The sequence below is a fragment of the Nerophis ophidion genome, linkage group LG28, assembly GCF_033978795.1.
Source record: "Nerophis ophidion isolate RoL-2023_Sa linkage group LG28, RoL_Noph_v1.0, whole genome shotgun sequence".
NCBI lineage: Eukaryota > Metazoa > Chordata > Actinopteri > Syngnathiformes > Syngnathidae > Nerophis > Nerophis ophidion.
Window position 1 is genome coordinate 34,790,367 of NC_084638.1, and position 17,371 is coordinate 34,807,737.

General features: G+C 37.5%; 1 long non-coding RNA gene across 1 annotated transcript; it reads left to right on the forward strand.

The window, feature by feature from the left end:
* The first annotated feature begins 393 nt into the window (after window positions 1-393).
* On the forward strand, window positions 394-7,359 carry LOC133545100 (uncharacterized). The gene is made up of 3 exons (XR_009804725.1): window positions 394-825; window positions 6,820-7,058; window positions 7,144-7,359. It is a non-coding gene; the product is annotated as an uncharacterized LOC133545100 (long non-coding RNA).
* Window positions 7,360-17,371: the final 10,012 nt, after the last annotated feature.

Here is a 17,371-nt window from a genome sequence, read left to right on the forward strand (position 1 = left end):
AAAAATATATATATATATATAATAACCAAGTGCAAATTAATTAAGCCATAGGCTCATTCAGATTCATTAAATAACTTAAATTTGGAACACAGTGTCATCGTTTTCAACTTTATTTCAAACCCTTTTTTTTTTATTTATAAATTTCCACAATTACAAACAGTAAGTTCAACAACAATATAAAACATTACAAAACATTATAAAAACAGTCCAAACAGCGCCAGGGCGTTGTAAATTCAAAGTAACGAAAATAGAATACAAAGAAATGAATACATAATAAACAAAGTACAAAGCCATAGGCTCATTCAGATTAATCAAATAACTTAAATTTGGAACACAGCATCATCGTTTTTAACTTTATTTCAAACCTGTCTCTGCCTGCGTCACACAAGTGACGTCACTGTTGGAGAGCCATATAGCACACCGTGATTGGTGGATTCCTTCAGCTCCGCCCACAACGCTGTCAAGCACCATTCATATCAAACTCTCACTAACATTCAACTTTCATATTAGCGTGGGAGCCGCAAAATAAGATCTCACGTGTCTGAGACCCTGGTCTAATATATATATAGATGTGTCAGAAGTGCTACTGACACTTTGATCATGTTTGCTTTTCCTGTCTTTGAAATCACTTCCTGTCCTGCTGCTCTTATTTTCTCACTGTTTCCTGTTTGCTCTCTGTCTTTTGTGGCACCTTTACTCTCTGCTCCGTGTCTGCACACCTGTTCCTCGTTTAATTAGTTGTATTTAGTTCCACCTGAGTCCCTCCTTCACTGCTTCATCATTATTCTTTTTTGACGGATGTGGATCGGACGGGTTTTATTCGCAGTGAGTAATACTTTGCTCTTTTACACTGGCGTTCTATTGTTGGTCTTCATGCTTCTACCGTGTGCTTTATTGCTGATTTAAAGTTGTGTTTGTGTTGCTGTGACAGTTTGCTCTTTTACACTGGCGTTCTATTGTTTGTCTTGATGCTTCTACTGTGTGCTTTATTGCTGCTTGAAAATTGTTTGATTTGCACTGCACGTGCACATATGTTAGGAACACAACATGTAGAAACACACATTTAGTGACAAACATGCACATGTGTTAGGAACACAACATGTAGAAACACACATTTAGTGACAAACATGCACATGTGTTAGGAACACATGTAGAAACACACATTTAGTGACAAACATGCACATGTGTTAGGAACACAACATGTAGAAACACACATTTAGTGACAAACATGCACATGTGTTAGGAACACAACATGTAGAAACACACATTTAGTGACAAACATGCACATGTGTTAGGAACACAACATGTAGAAACACACATTTAGTGACAAACATGCACATGTGTTAGGAACACAACATGTAGAAACACACATTTAGTGACAAACATGCACATGTGTTAGGAACACAACATGTAGAAACACACATTTAGTGACAAACATGCACATGTTAGGAACACAACATGTAGAAACACACATTTAGTGACAAACATGCACATGTTAGGAACACAACATGTAGAAACAAGACACATTTAGTGACAAACATGCACATGTGTTAGGAACACAACATGTAGAAACAAGACACATTTAGTGACAAACATGCACGTGTGTTAGGAACACAACATGTAGAAACAAGACACATTTAGTTGCTGACAAGCTGTCAGTCACCATGGCTCTCAACTGCTGGCTAAGAGAGTCAAGGTGTGGCTGAGTGTTTGCTACAGGTGAACACACCTGCCCTCACTGATTAGTGTTTGCTACAGGTGAACACACCTGCCCTCACTGATTAGTGTTTGCTACAGGTGAACACACCTGCCCTCACTGATTTGGTCCAACTATGGTTGTCAAAAGCTGGGTGTTTAGAAGGACATTTCAAAGTTGGGATCTCCAAGCTCAAAAGTACGCTGTGAATACTTTTACACTTGTGATGCTTTGTTTAAGGTGTATTTACATAAAGTTGTCAGCTCTCCATGCATCACCAAACATCTGCAGAGATGTTGGTGCTGGCTTTCTTCTTGTTGTTGTTGTTGTTGTTGTTGTTCACCTTTGACATTTTGGGGTTTAAATAAATGTTAAAGTGTTAAACTGCATGTTTTGCCGTCCTTGGTTTGAAAGTCCAGTTTACAATGCTTACATGACCTTCACCCAAGGCGGGGTGTGATAGTTGCTGCTTTTTGGTGTGTGTGCGCTTTTTAGATTTTAATATTTATTATTAGGGGTGTGGGGAAAAAATCAATTCGAATTAGAATCACGATTCTCATATTGTGCGATTTAGAATAAATTCTAATTTTTAGAAAAATCGACTAAAAAAAGAAAAATATATATTTTAAATTAATCAACCCAACAAACCACTACACAGCAATACCATAACAATGCAATCCAATTCCAAAAGCAAAGCTGAGCCAGCAACACTCAGAACTGCAATAAACAGAACAATTGAGAGGAGACACAAACACCACACAGAACAAACCAAAAGTAGTGAAACAAAAATGATTAACAGTATCAATATTATGATTTCAGCATAGTGATTAAAAATCCCTCATTGACATTATCATTAGACATTTATAAAAATAATAAAAAAGAACAATAGTGTCACAGTGGCTTACACTTGCATGGCATCTCATAAGCTGGACAACACACTGTCCAATGTTTGCACAAAGATAAAATAAGTCATATTTTTGGTACGTTAAACAGTTCAAACAAATTTACATTATTGCAATCAGTTGATAAAACATTGTCCTTTACAATTATAAAAGCTTTTTTTAAAAATCTACTACTCTGCTAGCATGTCAGCAGACTGGGGTAGATCCTGCTGAAATCTATGTATTGAATGAATACACAATCCTTTTCAATTGGAAAAATATTGTTGTGAATTCAGAATCGCGTTGAATAGAAAAATTTGAATTATAATCGAATTGCGACCCTAAATCGATATTGAATCGTGGGACACCCAAAGTCAATGTTCTTTTGGTTTATTTTGTGGACTGCGTGGTTGGTAGAGTGACCGTGCCAGCAACCTGTGGATACCTCCAATCCACTTTATTTACCGTATATAGCACATTTAAACAAAATGTTTCCAAAGTGCGGCACAACAATATTACAAACATTCGAATACTATCTTAAGCTCCACCAATGACTGAATAAAAATAAAAATTAATAATAATAAATATATACATAGAATAGAATGTACTTTATTGATCCTTAAAGTACATTCTATTCTATGTATATATTTTCCCACTAAAGGAATAAATGTTTTGCTATGTCCTCATTTTCAATACAATGCAACTGTAAAAAATGTTCATAACATCGGAGGCTAGCAATTAGTGTTTTGTGGTAGTGTGCTTACAATTATGCTTCATAAAACTTTCTGAATTGTAAACTTAAAGGATTATATTTTTTGACCACACAACTCACGTAGTGTTAAAAGCCAAAGAATAAAAATGGGTCTTAAGACGAGACTTAAAACACTCCACATCGGGAGCAGTTTGAGTATGGAGGGCCACAGTGTTCCACAGCTTAGGGCCGACCACAGAGAAGGTCCTGTCTCCCCTAGTTTTAATTCCTGGTTCAATTCCCACCTTCTATTGACCTCGTCATGTACGTTGTGTCCTTGAGCAAGACGCTTCACTCTTGTTCCTGACGGTCGTCGACAAGGCTAATGTTGGTTTGGCGTTGGTAGTCTGAGGCCAATGTTCAAGTACCAATAATTGTCACACACTAGGTGTGGCAAAATTATCTGCATTTGACTCATCACCCTGGATCACTTCCTGGGAGGTGAGGGGAGCAGTGAGCAGCAGTGGTGGCTGAGCTCGGGAATAAATTTGGGTGATTAAACCCCCAATTACAAGCCTTGATTCTGAGTGCCAAGCAGGGAGGTAATGGCTCCTATTTTTATAGTCTTTGGTATGACTCAGGCGGGGTTTGAACTCAAAACCTACCCATCTCAGGGCGGACTAATCTGTTTGGCGTTGGTCGTGTGCGACGCCAATGTTTATGTATGTAGTGTTTTATGCTCTTTTACATGCCTGACATGTATGTATTGTTTCTGCTCGTATACAGGCCCGGCATGTATGTATTATTCATGTTCATTTACATGCCTGACATGTATGTATTATTCATGGTCATTTACATGCCCGACATGTACAGTATGTATTGTTTATGGTCATTTACAGGCCCCGGCATGAATGAATGTGTGTATTTATGCTCATTTACATGCTTGACATGTATTGTTGATGCTCATTGACAGGCTTGACATGTTTGTATGTCATGTCAAGCATGTCAATAAGCATTAACAACACATACATGCATGTGGAGTCTGTCAATGAGCATTAACGATACATACATTCATACGTGTGGAGCTTGTCAATGAGCATTTATAATACATGTGTGGTGCATGTCAATGAGCATTTATAATACATATGTTTGGAGCATGTCAATGAGCATTTATAATACATACGTGTGGAGCATGTCAATGAGCATTTATAATACATACGTGTGGAGCATGTCAATGAGCATTTATAATACATACGTGTGGTGCATGTCAATGAGCATTAACAATACATATGTTTGGAGCATGTCAATGAGCATTTATAATACATACGTGTGGAGCATGTCAATGAGCATTTATAATACATATGTTTGGAGCATGTCAATGAGCATTTATAATACATACGTGTGGAGCATGTCAATGAGCATTAACAATACATACGTGTGGAGCATGTCAATGAGCATTTATAATACATACGTGTGGAGCATGTCAATGAGCATTTATAATACATACGTGTGGAGCATGTCAATGAGCATTAACAATACATACATGTGGAGCATGTCAATGAGTATTAACAATACATAGGCTCCATATGTATATGTTTTGGAGTGTTTATTTTTGTCCTGAGATAAAGATACATTTCATGAAGGCATCTTGTGAATGTCAACATAGATAGATAGTACTTTATTGATTCCTTCAGGAAAATTAAAATTTCAGCAGCAGTGTACAGAGTTGAGATCAATTTAAATAAAAGTAAATAATGGGGGTTTAAATGGAAACACAATAGAGAAATATTAAAATAAGAATAGAAAATAAAAAGCAACAATGGGGGGAAAAAAAAAATATATAGATAACAGTAAAATAAGAATATAACAAGACAAAGTAGGCAGTAGTGACCATGTTATGAAAATGTAATGCACATGACCAAAGTAGGGTTAGAGAAAGAAAGAAGGGTGGGCGTAGCATTTTCATTTTGTGATGTTAAGTTGGTCCTGTGATGAGGTGGTGACTTGTCCAGGGTGTACTCCGCCTTCCGGCCTGATTGTAGCTGAGATAGGTATCCGTGACCCCAAAAGAAATAAGTGGTAGGAAATGGATGGATGAATGAAGGTGGGGCTGAGTGTTTGCTACAGGTGAACACACCTGCCCTCACTGATTTGGCCCAACTATGGTTGTCAAAAGCTGGGTGTTGGGACATTTCAAAGTTGTGATCTCCAAGCTGAAAAGTACGCTGTGAATATTTTTGCACTTGTGATGCTTTATGTAAGATGTATTTACAAAAGGTTCTTAGCTCTCCATGCATCACCAAACATCTGCAGAGATGCTTGATAGTTGATAGTTGATAGTTGCTGCCTTTGTGTGTGTGTGGCCGGCCAATGTTAGATGTATTGTGTATCTGGGGAAATAAGAGGTTGGCATCACTAACATAGCCCTGTGCTGGTTTACGTCCTCCATCAACAACGGAACCTTCTCTGTGAACAGAGCCAAACATTCCTCCCGCTGTGCCAACCTCACCTGTGGGGTCCCTAGGGCTCAATACTGGGTTCCATCCTGTTCTCCATCTACATGCTCTCCCTCAGCCAAGTCATTCATCGCCTTAAAATTTCCTTTCATTTCTACACTGATGATACTAAATCTATCTTCCACTCAAGACAGACTTATTTGTCATGGTTTTTGTTACTACAAGGTTGGTATGTATTTCGGGACTTTTTTTTTTTTAGGGTTAGGGTTTGGCCTTTGTTTTAATGTTTTTGATATCTACAATAAGTTTATGTATTTTGTCGTCATGGTTTCTATTAACTACAAGGTCAATTTTGGGGTTCTGGTCATCTACAATCCAAGTTCGATTTGTATTTAATTTGTGTCCATTTTATCTTCAAGGTCACTTTTGCACGTATGGTCATCTACAATACAAGGTCACTATGTATTTCATTTGTCATGGTTTCTATTAATTACAAGGTCAATTTTGGGGGGCTCTGGTTATCTACAATACAAAGTAAATATGTATTTTTTGCCATGGTATTTATCTACAAGGTCAATTTTGGGGGTCTGGTTATCTAATACAAGGTCAATATGAATTTTATTTGTGTCTCGTGGTTTTTGTTATCTACAAGGTCAATTTTGGGGGTCTGGTCATCTACAATACAAGGTCAATATGTATTTCCTTTGTCATGGTTTTTGTTATCTACAAGGTCAATTTTAAGGAGTCTGGTCTTCTACAATACAAGGTCAGTATGTATTTAATTTGTGTCCTCATGGTTTTTGTTTTCTACAAGGTCAATTTTAGGGGTCTTGTCATCGACAATACATGTTAAATATGTATATTAATTTGTGTCATCATGGTTTTTGATATCCACAAGGTCAATTTTGGAGTCTGGTTATCTACAATACAAACTCAATATGTATATAATTTGTGTCCTCATGGTGTTTTGTTTCCTCAGTTTTTGATATCTACAAGGTCAAAATTGGTTTATTCCACTATGCAATGCAACACTCTTACCTAATGTTATCCATTTATTCATTCATGTGACTAATTTCTCATTCTTACACCCTGCAGCGCTACAACAGTACACAAGTCTTACACAATGTGTTATGGGTCACGTTCCTGCTTCTCCTCCTGCTGTGCGCACTGTTGAGTGCATGGCGGAGCACATCAACAGGTGTTCTCTCTCCGCTGCGGGTGTGCCTCTGCAAGAGATCTGCAATCAACACACCTGCCCGTGATGAGCAACCAGCCTTCATAATCCAGCGCGTCTTGAGATCCGGTGCCAGAACGTAGTTTCTCCTACCAGTACAGTAAGCCAACATATCTCCAGCCTTCCTGCTCCCTTTGTTTCCTTCCTGTCGCGTTTACGGTCTTTTGTGTTGTGTCGTCCTCCAGCTTCCTCTTCGTCTACCTGGACCCCCTTTGGATTCCTTCTTGCCTTCCTGGACCAAGACCTCGCTCCTGCCCTCTGACGTCCAAGCCTTTTTCTCCTTTTGGACTTCCACCTCTATCTCAACACGCACACTCAACACCCTCTGGTGACCACGCTCAGATAATACTTACACATAGTCACACTCCATCTCTTTAAGGTAATCACACACTGCACTCACATACGGAGTTGTCAATAAACACGCTGGCAGCTAACGTCATCGTCTCTCTGCAGTCTTCTTTTCCCGCTGTTCTGTCACACAATCTTACTTATTTTGTCATTCATTTGTTCATTCATGTTATCATTCTTACACCATGCACCGCAACAACACTATAGTATAGGTGTAATATGATCAAACTTTCTTGTTAAAAGTATAGCAGCTGCATTTTGTACCAACTAATATTTTAATGCTAGACAAAAGGAGGCCTGAAAAAAATAGATAACAGTAATGTAGAGAGATGTAAATAACGCATGAATAATGATCTCAGCGTCTCTAGTGGACAAAATAGGACATATTTCAGCGAGATTACAGAGATGAAAGAAGGCTGTTTTACACTCCTAATGTGACTGAAAAGAAAGTTGTGTTGGTTACACTCTTAATTTGTGACTCAAACGAGAGAGTTGGGTTGAAGATAATATCCAGATTCTTTATCGAGTAGCTTTGTGTAATTGTTTGGTTGTCAAAATGTTACGGTGGTGTTATTAAATGGGTGTGGAATTGTTTGTCAAAAGTTACAGTGGTGTTAAGTGGGTGTGGACTTGTTTGGTTCTCAAATTTTACGGTGGTATTAAATATATGGATAATTGTTTGGTTGTCAAATGTCGCGGTGGTCTTATCAAATAGGTGTGGAATTATTTGGTTGTCACTAGGGGTGTAACGGTACGTCTATTTGTATTGAACCGTTTCGGTACGGGATTTCGGTTTGGTTCGGAGGTGAACTGAACGACACGGACATATAAGTAGCGCATCGCACGTTGTGTAAACAATGCACACCGAGGCACCATGAATTCATTTACGTGGACCCCGACTTAAACAAGTTGAAAAACGTATTCGGGTGATGAATGGAATATGTACTGTATTGTGCAATCTACTAATAAAAGTTTCAATCGATCAAAAAAAAACACAGCATGCTAGCAACGACTGGTAGACTGACCACACCTCCACTTTTCACGGGATAAGTCCTCTTTGCGGAGCTGTCCAGGTGGAGTTTCTTAAATGCCTCAAATGTCCGGCATTTTAAGTTATGGTTGCGTGTATTTTCAATGTAGGTTCAGGGTTAAAGGGGCTAAAAACAAAAAAGTGGTGCATGCAGCGTTAACATTGGTGAGGGCGGGCCAGAGACAGAGTGAGAGATTTATGATAAACGCGCATGCGTCGCCAGGCTCTGCTTTTTACCCATACATTTATCACTTTTTGTTATCTATAGCAGGGGTGTCAAAAGTGTGCCCCGGAGGCCATTTGCGGAACACAGCTAATGTTTTAAAGGCCCATGGCACATTCTAAAAATACTATTAAAATAAACATAAACAAAAGTGAAATAAAAAAGCTTAAAGGCTAAATGTAATTTAGAAAAAGTTGCAATGTTGACTAATAAAACAAAGCTGTTTTTTTTTTTTTTCAAACTGTCATTGCTCAAAACATAATATTGAATAAAAATTTAAATTATGAATTATTGACCTATCCAAGTTTCCGATTTACTTCACATCAAATATTCCACAAAGAAAAATATTTTTGGTGGAAGATTTATCAAATGTGTTAAATCAAAAAATTTATATTTTGTTGTTTTCTTACTGTACCGAAAATGAACCGAACTCTGACCTCTGAACCGAGGTATGTACCGAACCAACATTTTTGTGTAGTGTTACACCCCTAGTTGTCACATGTTATGGTTGTATTAAATGGGTGTGTAATTGTTAGGTTGTCACATGTTACGGTGGTTTATTAAATGGGTGTGTAATTGTTTGGTTGTCACATGTTACGGTGGTTTATTAAATGGGTGTGTAATTGATTGGTTGTCAAATGTTACGGTGGTTTATTAAATGGGTGTGTAATTGATTGGTTCTCAAATGTTACGGTGGTTTATTAAATACGTGGATAAATGTTTGGTTGTCACAAGTGGTATTATTAAATGAGTGTCTTTGTTCAGCAGGACCGATAATCAGCATTTTCGTTTCCTTAGCGATGAGTTGCAAAACGTTAGCGGACATCCATTGTTTAATTTCATTAAGACACGCCTCCAGCTGACTACAATCCGGCGTGTTTGTCAGCTTTGGGGGCATGTAGAGTTGGGTGTCATGATCATAACAGTGAAAGCTAACACGTATGACGTCACCTAGCGGCAGCATGTAGATGCTGAAGAGTGCAGGGCCAAGGACCGAACCCTGGGGAACTCCACACGTTACCTTAACATAGTCCGAGGTCACACTGTTGTGGGAGACGCACTGCACCCTGTCAGTAAGATAAGAGTTAAACCAAGACAGGGCTAAGTCTGACATACCAATTCGTGTTTTGATACGCTCTAATAAAATATTGTGATCGACTATCGAAAGCAGCGCTAAGATCGAGGAGCAGCAACATAGATGACTCATCAGAATCTATCGTTAGCAATAAATCATTAGTCATTTTTGCGAGGGCTGTCTTAGTAGAGTGATTTGCCCTGAAACTGGATTGAAAGGTTTCACATAGATTTTTAGACGCTAAGTGTTCATTTAACTGCTTTGCAACAATTTTTTCGAGGATTTTCGAAATAAAGGGAAGGTGAGACACCGGTCGGTAGTTTACCATGAGGTCAGGATCGAGGTTAGGTCTTTTAAGGAGAGGATGAATAACCGCTTTTTTGAATGCTAGGGGAACAGTGCCCGAGGAAAGTGATAAGTTTATAATATTTAGCACTGATGGACCTAATAATACAAAGAAGTCCTTAAAAAGTTTCCCAGGAAGTGGGTCAAATAAACAAGTTTATTTTATTCCATTTACACGTAACAATTCTTCTGTTATTTCATCAAAACGAGAGAAACTATTTTGGATATTTGCAGTATCCGCCGTATATAGTCGTATCTGTGTTAATAGAACCTAGTTGTAGCTGGGACGCATTGTCTTTAATCTCCTTTCTAATAAGTTCAATTTTCTTATTAAAGAACTTCATAAAGTCATCTGCCGAATGGGTGGAGCTACTGGAAGGAGTCCCTTGTTGGGTTAGCGATGCTACTGTACTAAACAAAAATTTGGGATCGTTTTTATTAAGGCGGATGAGATTGGAGTAATTAGTTTTAGCTAAGGTAAGCATGCGTTTATAAGTTATTAAACTATCACTCCATGCTTGATGGTGCACCTCAAGTTTAGTCGTGCGCCATTTGCGTTCCAGCTTTCTACATAAGAATTTCTGAGCTCTAATTTCTTCTGTAAACCATGGCGTACGCCTTTTTGGAGCCTTTTTTTAACTTCAGCGGTGCTATACTATCAATGGTTTCGCGCAGGGCGTGGTTAAAGTTGTTAGTGAGGTTATCAATAGAGCCCACATACTTTGGGAATGGTGCCATTACCGAGGGCAGTGGGCCAGCAAGAGTTGTCGTGGCAGCATTAATGTTGCGGCTGCTATAGCAGTTATTATTATTATTAGCTTGCCGAACATGAGTCTGAACCTCGAATTTTATAAGGTAATGATCGGACATTACTTTAGTGGAGTATCATAACTTTGGAAACGGTGACACCTCTGACAAGCACTAGGTATATCGTATTACCGCTGTGATGCGTCGGTCCATTTATTATTTGTGTAAGTCCACAGCTATCGATTATAGTCTGGAGCGCCACGCACGCTGGGTCCGATGGGGTATTCATATGGGTATTAAAGTCCCCCATTATGATTATATTATCGGCGTGCGTCACTAGATCAGCAACAAACTCTGAGAACTCACTGATAAAGTCCAAATAGGGCCCTCGGGGGCGGTAGATAACAGCCAGGCACAGAGGCAGTGGTGTGGCAGACCTCATAGAAAGCACCTCAAACGATTTATATTTATTATTTAAGTTAGGACTCAAATTAAAGTTTTCGTTGTATATTAGTGCGCCCCCCTCCTTTTAAGGGGACGGGCAATATGCGCATTCGTATAGTTAGGAGGAGATGCCTCATTTATTGCAAAAACGTTGTCTGGTTTAAGCCAGGTTTCGCTAAGACCGATGACGTTAAGATTGTTGTCTCTAATGACCTCATTAACTAATAACGTTTTGGGAGACAATGATCTGATGTCTAGAAAGCCCATATTATAGGTAGTGGGCTGTTTTAAGGAGTTGTTGATAAAATGATCCGTAGTAGCAATATTATTAATGTTGCGTTTATTATGCGCAGTGTACTTAAAATAGCTACGACCATATCTAGGAATTGATATGGCGGGAATTTTCAGATTGTCTACTTGGTGCCGCGTTAAACTGAACTCATCATAATTTGCCACCTCAGTAGAACGCATTTCTAACTCTGACGTAGTCATAGCAGAAAAACCATTATGTGAGTTGTTTATTATTCTAAGAAAATTGCTATGTGCACAGGGTTTATCCAGCCTGGCGCTGGCTAATTCTAATTTAACTGACTCCATACCCAGGCTAGCAGGCTCTGCAATTGCTTGTGACCGGGCTTGCACTAGTGCAGTTAGTCAAATGTGGCTCAATGCGAAATCTATGTTCCAAGACAAGAGGATAGCGCCTTCCTCAGCAAGCCAGGTTTGCCCCAGAAAGAGGGCCAATTATCAATAAACGTAAGTCCCTGTTGTCTACAGAAGCTATCCAGCCACTTGTTAAGAGAGACTAATCTGCTATATCTCTCATCATTGCCTCTCCCAGGCAGGGGGCCAGAAACAATTACTCGATGCCTGGACATCTTTCTAGCGAGATTATGTTTCTCTTTGTAATCTCTGATTGTTTCATCCTAACGTCATTGGAGCAAATGTGTATATCTATGTTCGCATAACTAGTGGTGCGGTTAGCCTGTCGTACGTGTTTACTAGGCCTGTTGCGAGTCAGCTCCTTAAGATTAGCTTCAATGTCAGGTGCTCTGACCCCGGGAATACACTTAATTGTGGCTGGTTTGCTAAGCTTTATGTTTCGGGTGATGTAGTCCCCTATGACTAAAGTGTGGTGCCCGGTAGACTGGGGTGTAGGACTAACTAAAGGGCTAAATCTATTATGCGTCTCAACCGGTACACCGTAGCTTGTAGGCCGCTTAGGGCTGCTACAAGCTGGGCTAGTTAGCTCGCTACAGCTAACGCTAGCAGATGTGTCCGCAACATCTAAAGTTACGAAATTACACTGCTCTAACTGGCGGACACGGCTCTCTAGCATAGCCAACCTATCCATGAGTAAAGTGCACGAAGTGCAGGAAGCCATACTCACAGAACTTTCTGTCGCCGAGTGGAGTGCCAGCTGTCTTCGGGAAGTGGTGGTCACGGTGGCGGGGGAGTAGCTTCCTTCAGACCGGTGCTGCATTTCTCCGCTAGCTTCGTTAGCTTAGTCGCTAGCTAGCTGAGGGCGGAGTGGTGAGACAGAGATCGGGTGATTTGCAAGTTAAATTGAACTATTAAATATGTTTGAGAAGTTGTAAATAAATCTGCAAAACAGTTAAAAGCACACAGAACGATACTTAGCTTTTTTGCAACAAAAGCAGTCAGCGAGCAGTCATTCACGTTGATAAAACATTGTCCTTTACAATTATAAAAGCTTTTTTTTTCAAATCTACTACTTTGCTTGCATGTCAGCAGACTGTGGTGCATCCTGCTAAAATCCTTTGTATTGAATGAATACAGAATCGCGTTGAATCGAAAAAAATCGATATATTATCGAATCGTGACTCCAAGAATCGATATTGAATCGAATCGTGGGACACCCAAAGACTCTCAGCCCTAATATATATACATATAAATATATAAATACATACATCCTCTCTTCTCTTAGGCGGTCCATCGTATCGAAGATGACGTAGCTTCCATTTTGTTGCTCTGGTGGGTGGCTATCGTTGCTGGCGACGATGCCACTCCATATGACTATGAAGTCCAATCCTGGAACCACACGTCCTGACACAATGGGGACATGTCAGGCCTGGATCAGGGGGCTGGGATGATTTTGGAATTGCAGGGTGGTGTCTTCGCCTCCGCTGATCCCTCCGTTGTTGGTTCCGACACTCCTCCAGGAACATGACCTCGTCATGCAACAGCGAACGCCAGAGCGATCAATTAGCTGCAGCTGTCTGAAGTTGCAGGGGTTTGATGTTGCAGCTCTTCAATATCCCTTTCAGTTGGTCTTTGTACCGCAGCTTTTGTCCTCCGGGCTTTCTGCTGGCTGAAAGGAGCTGACCATAAAGCAACTGACGAGGCAATCGGTGTCCTGGCATCCGGATGGTGTGACCAACCCACCGGAGTTGTCGCTGTGCCAGGGTAGCCTCTATGCTTATGGACTCAGTGTGCTGTAAGATGTCCGTATGAGGAACTTGGTCCTGCCATGTGATGCCAAGAATGCGTTGGAGACATCTGATGTTAAATGCATCAAGGCAGCGGATGTGTCTGCGGTATATCGTCCAGGCTTCTGACCCATACAGCAGAGTTGAAACAAACACCGCCCTGTAGACTGACTCTTTCGTTGAGTTCGAAGGTGGTTGTTTTCAAACACCCGAGAGCGCAGTCTTCCAAAGGCAGAGGAGGCTGAGTTGATATGAGCCTGGATGTCATCATCGATCTGGTATGTTGGTGTCAGAGTACTGCCGAGGTAGCAAAACTACTCAACGAGCTTGAGGAGTGTGTCACAATTTGATAATAAATCGATTTTTTTCGATTCAATGCGATTCTCGATTCAAAAACGATATTTTTCCAATTGAAAAGGATTGTGTATTCATTCAATACATAGATTTCAGCAGGATCTACCCCAGTCTGCTCACATGCTGGCAGAGTAGTAGATTTTTTTTTAAAGCTTTTATAATTGTAAAGGACAATGTTTTATCAACTTGCAATAATGTAAATTTGTTTGAGCTAGTAAAAGAACCAAAAATATGACTTATTTTATCTTTGTGAAAACATTGGACACAGTGTGTTGTCCAGCTTATGAGATGCCATGCAAGTGTAAGCCACTGTGACACTATTGTTCTTTTTGATTATTTTTATAAATGTCTAATGATAATGTCAGTCTATGTATATGTATATATATATATATATATATATATATATATATATATATATATATATATATATATATATATATATGTATATATATATATATATATATATATATATATATATGTATATATGTATATGTATATGTATATGTATATGTATATATATGTATATGTATATGTATATGTATATGTATATGTATATATATGTATATGTATATATATGTATATGTATGTATGTATAAATGGGGGGTGGGAGGACGTTGTTTACATATTTAGTGTATAAATATTAAATGCATGTTTGGTGTATAAATATTAAATACATGTTTGGTGTATAAATATTAAATACATGTTTGGTGTATAAATATTAAATACATGTTTAGTGTATGAATATTAAATGTTTAGTGTATAAATATTAAATACATGCTTGGTGTATAAATATTAAATATATGTTTAGTGTATAAATATTAAATACATGCTTGGTGTATAAATATTAAATATATGTTTAGTGTATGAATATTAAATACATGTTTAGTGTATAAATATTAAATAAATGTTTAGTGTATAAATATTAAATACATGCTTTGTGTATGAATATTAAATACATGTTTAGTGTATGAATATTAAATACATGTTTACAGTGGACTTCTGCTGCAACTGCACACATAAAGAAATTCACTATTTCCAAGTGTGCCTTATTTAGAGAATAATAAATATATAAACGATAAATGGGTTGTACTTGTATAGCACTTTTCTACCTTCAAGGTACTCAAAGCGCTTTGACACTACTTCCACATTCACACACTGATGGAGGGAGCTGCCATGCAAGGCGCCAACCAGCACCCATCAGGAGCAAGGGTGAAGTGTCTTGCTCAGGACACAACGGACGTGACGAGGTTGGTATTAGGTGGGATTTGAACCAGTGACATCGGGTTGCGCACGGCCACTCTTCCACTGCGCCACGCCGTCCCTAATTAAAATATTATTTAGTGTCCCAGACTTCCAATTGGTCCTTTACATGTTTAGTGTATAAATATTTATTAAACAACTGTTTAATATAATAATAATAAATACTTGCTTAGTTTATAAATATTAAATACCTGCCCATCCATCCATCCATTTTCTACCGCTTATTCCCTTTCGGGGTCGCGGGGGACACTGGCGCCTATCTCAGCTACAATCGGGCGGAAGGCGGGGTACACCCTGGACAAGTCGCCACCTCATCGCAGGGCCAACACAGATAGACAACATTCACACTCACATTCACACACTAGGGCCAATTTAGTGTTGCCAATCAACCTATCCCCAAGTGCATGTCTTTGGAAGTGGGAGGAAGCCGGAGTACCCGGAGGGAACCCACGCATTCACGGGTAGAACATGCAAACTCCACACAGAAAGATCCCGGGCCTGGGATTGAACCCAGGACTGCAGGACCTTCGTATTGTGAGGCAGACGCACTAATTAAATACCTGTTTAGTCTATAAATATTAAATACATGTTTATTGTATAAATATTAAATATATGTTTAGTATATTATTAAATATATTTTTAGTATATTATTATTAAATATATGTTCAGTGTATGAATATTAAATACATGTTTAGTGCATAAATATTAAATACCAGTTTACTGCATATATATTAAATACATGTTTGGCATATAAATTAAGTGTATGTTTAATGTATAATTATTTGTAACATTTTTGGTTTATGAATATCCAATTCATGTTTAGTGTATGAATGACCAGATTTATGAAGAGGGAATGTGCGCCCTCCTGTGGACTTCTGCAGCAATTGAACACATAAACAAATGTATTATTTCCAAGTGTGCCTTATTTAGAGAATAATAAATACATGTTTACTGTATGAATGTTAAAAAATATGATTAGTAAATGAATATTAAATGTGTTTAGTATATGATTATTAAATACATGTTCAGTGTATGAATATTAAATACATGTTTAGTGTATTAATATTAAATACATGTTTAGTGTATAAATATTAAACACATGTTTAGTGTATAAATATTAAACACGTTTAGTGTATGAATATTAAATACATGTTTAGTGTATAAATATGAAATACATGTTTAGTGTATGAATATGAAATACATGTTTAGTGTATAAATATGAAATACATGTTTAGTGTATAAATATGAAATACATGTTTAGTGTATGAATATGAAACACATGTTTAGTGTATGAATATTAAATACATGTTTAGTGTATAAATATTAAATACATGTTTAGTGTATAAATATGAAATACATGTTTAGTGTATAAATATGAAATACATGTTTAGTGTATGAATATTAAATACATTTTTAGTGTATAAATATTAAATACATGTTTAGTGTATAAATATTAAATACATGTTAATGTATAAATATTTATTAAATACGTTTTTGGTGTATAAATATTAAATATATGTTTGGCATATAAATTAAATATATGTTTAGTGTATAATTATTTAATACATGTTTGGTGGATGAATATCAAATTCCTGTTTAGTGTATGAATGACCAGACTTATTAAGCGGGAATGTGCGCCCTCCAGTGGACTTCTGCCGCAACTGCACACAAATAAATTGATTATTTCCTAATGCGCTTTATTTAAAGAATAATAAATACATATTTACTGTATGAATGTTAAAATATATGATTAGTATATGAATATTAAATGTGTTTAGTATATGATTATTAAATACATGTTCAGTGTATGAATATTAAATACATGTTTAGTGTACGAATATTTCAGTGTAGACATATTAAATATGTTTAGTGTATTAATATTAAATACATGTTTAGTGTATGAATATTAAATACATGTTTAGTGTATAAATATTAAATACATGTTTAGTGTATAAATATTAAACACATGTTTAGTGTATGAATATGAAATACATGTTTAGTGTATAAATATGAAATACATGTTTAGTGTATAAATATTAAATACATGTTTAGTGTATAAATATTAAATACATGTTCAGTGTATAAATGTTAAATACATGTTTAGTGTATAAATATTAAATACATGTTTAGTGTATAA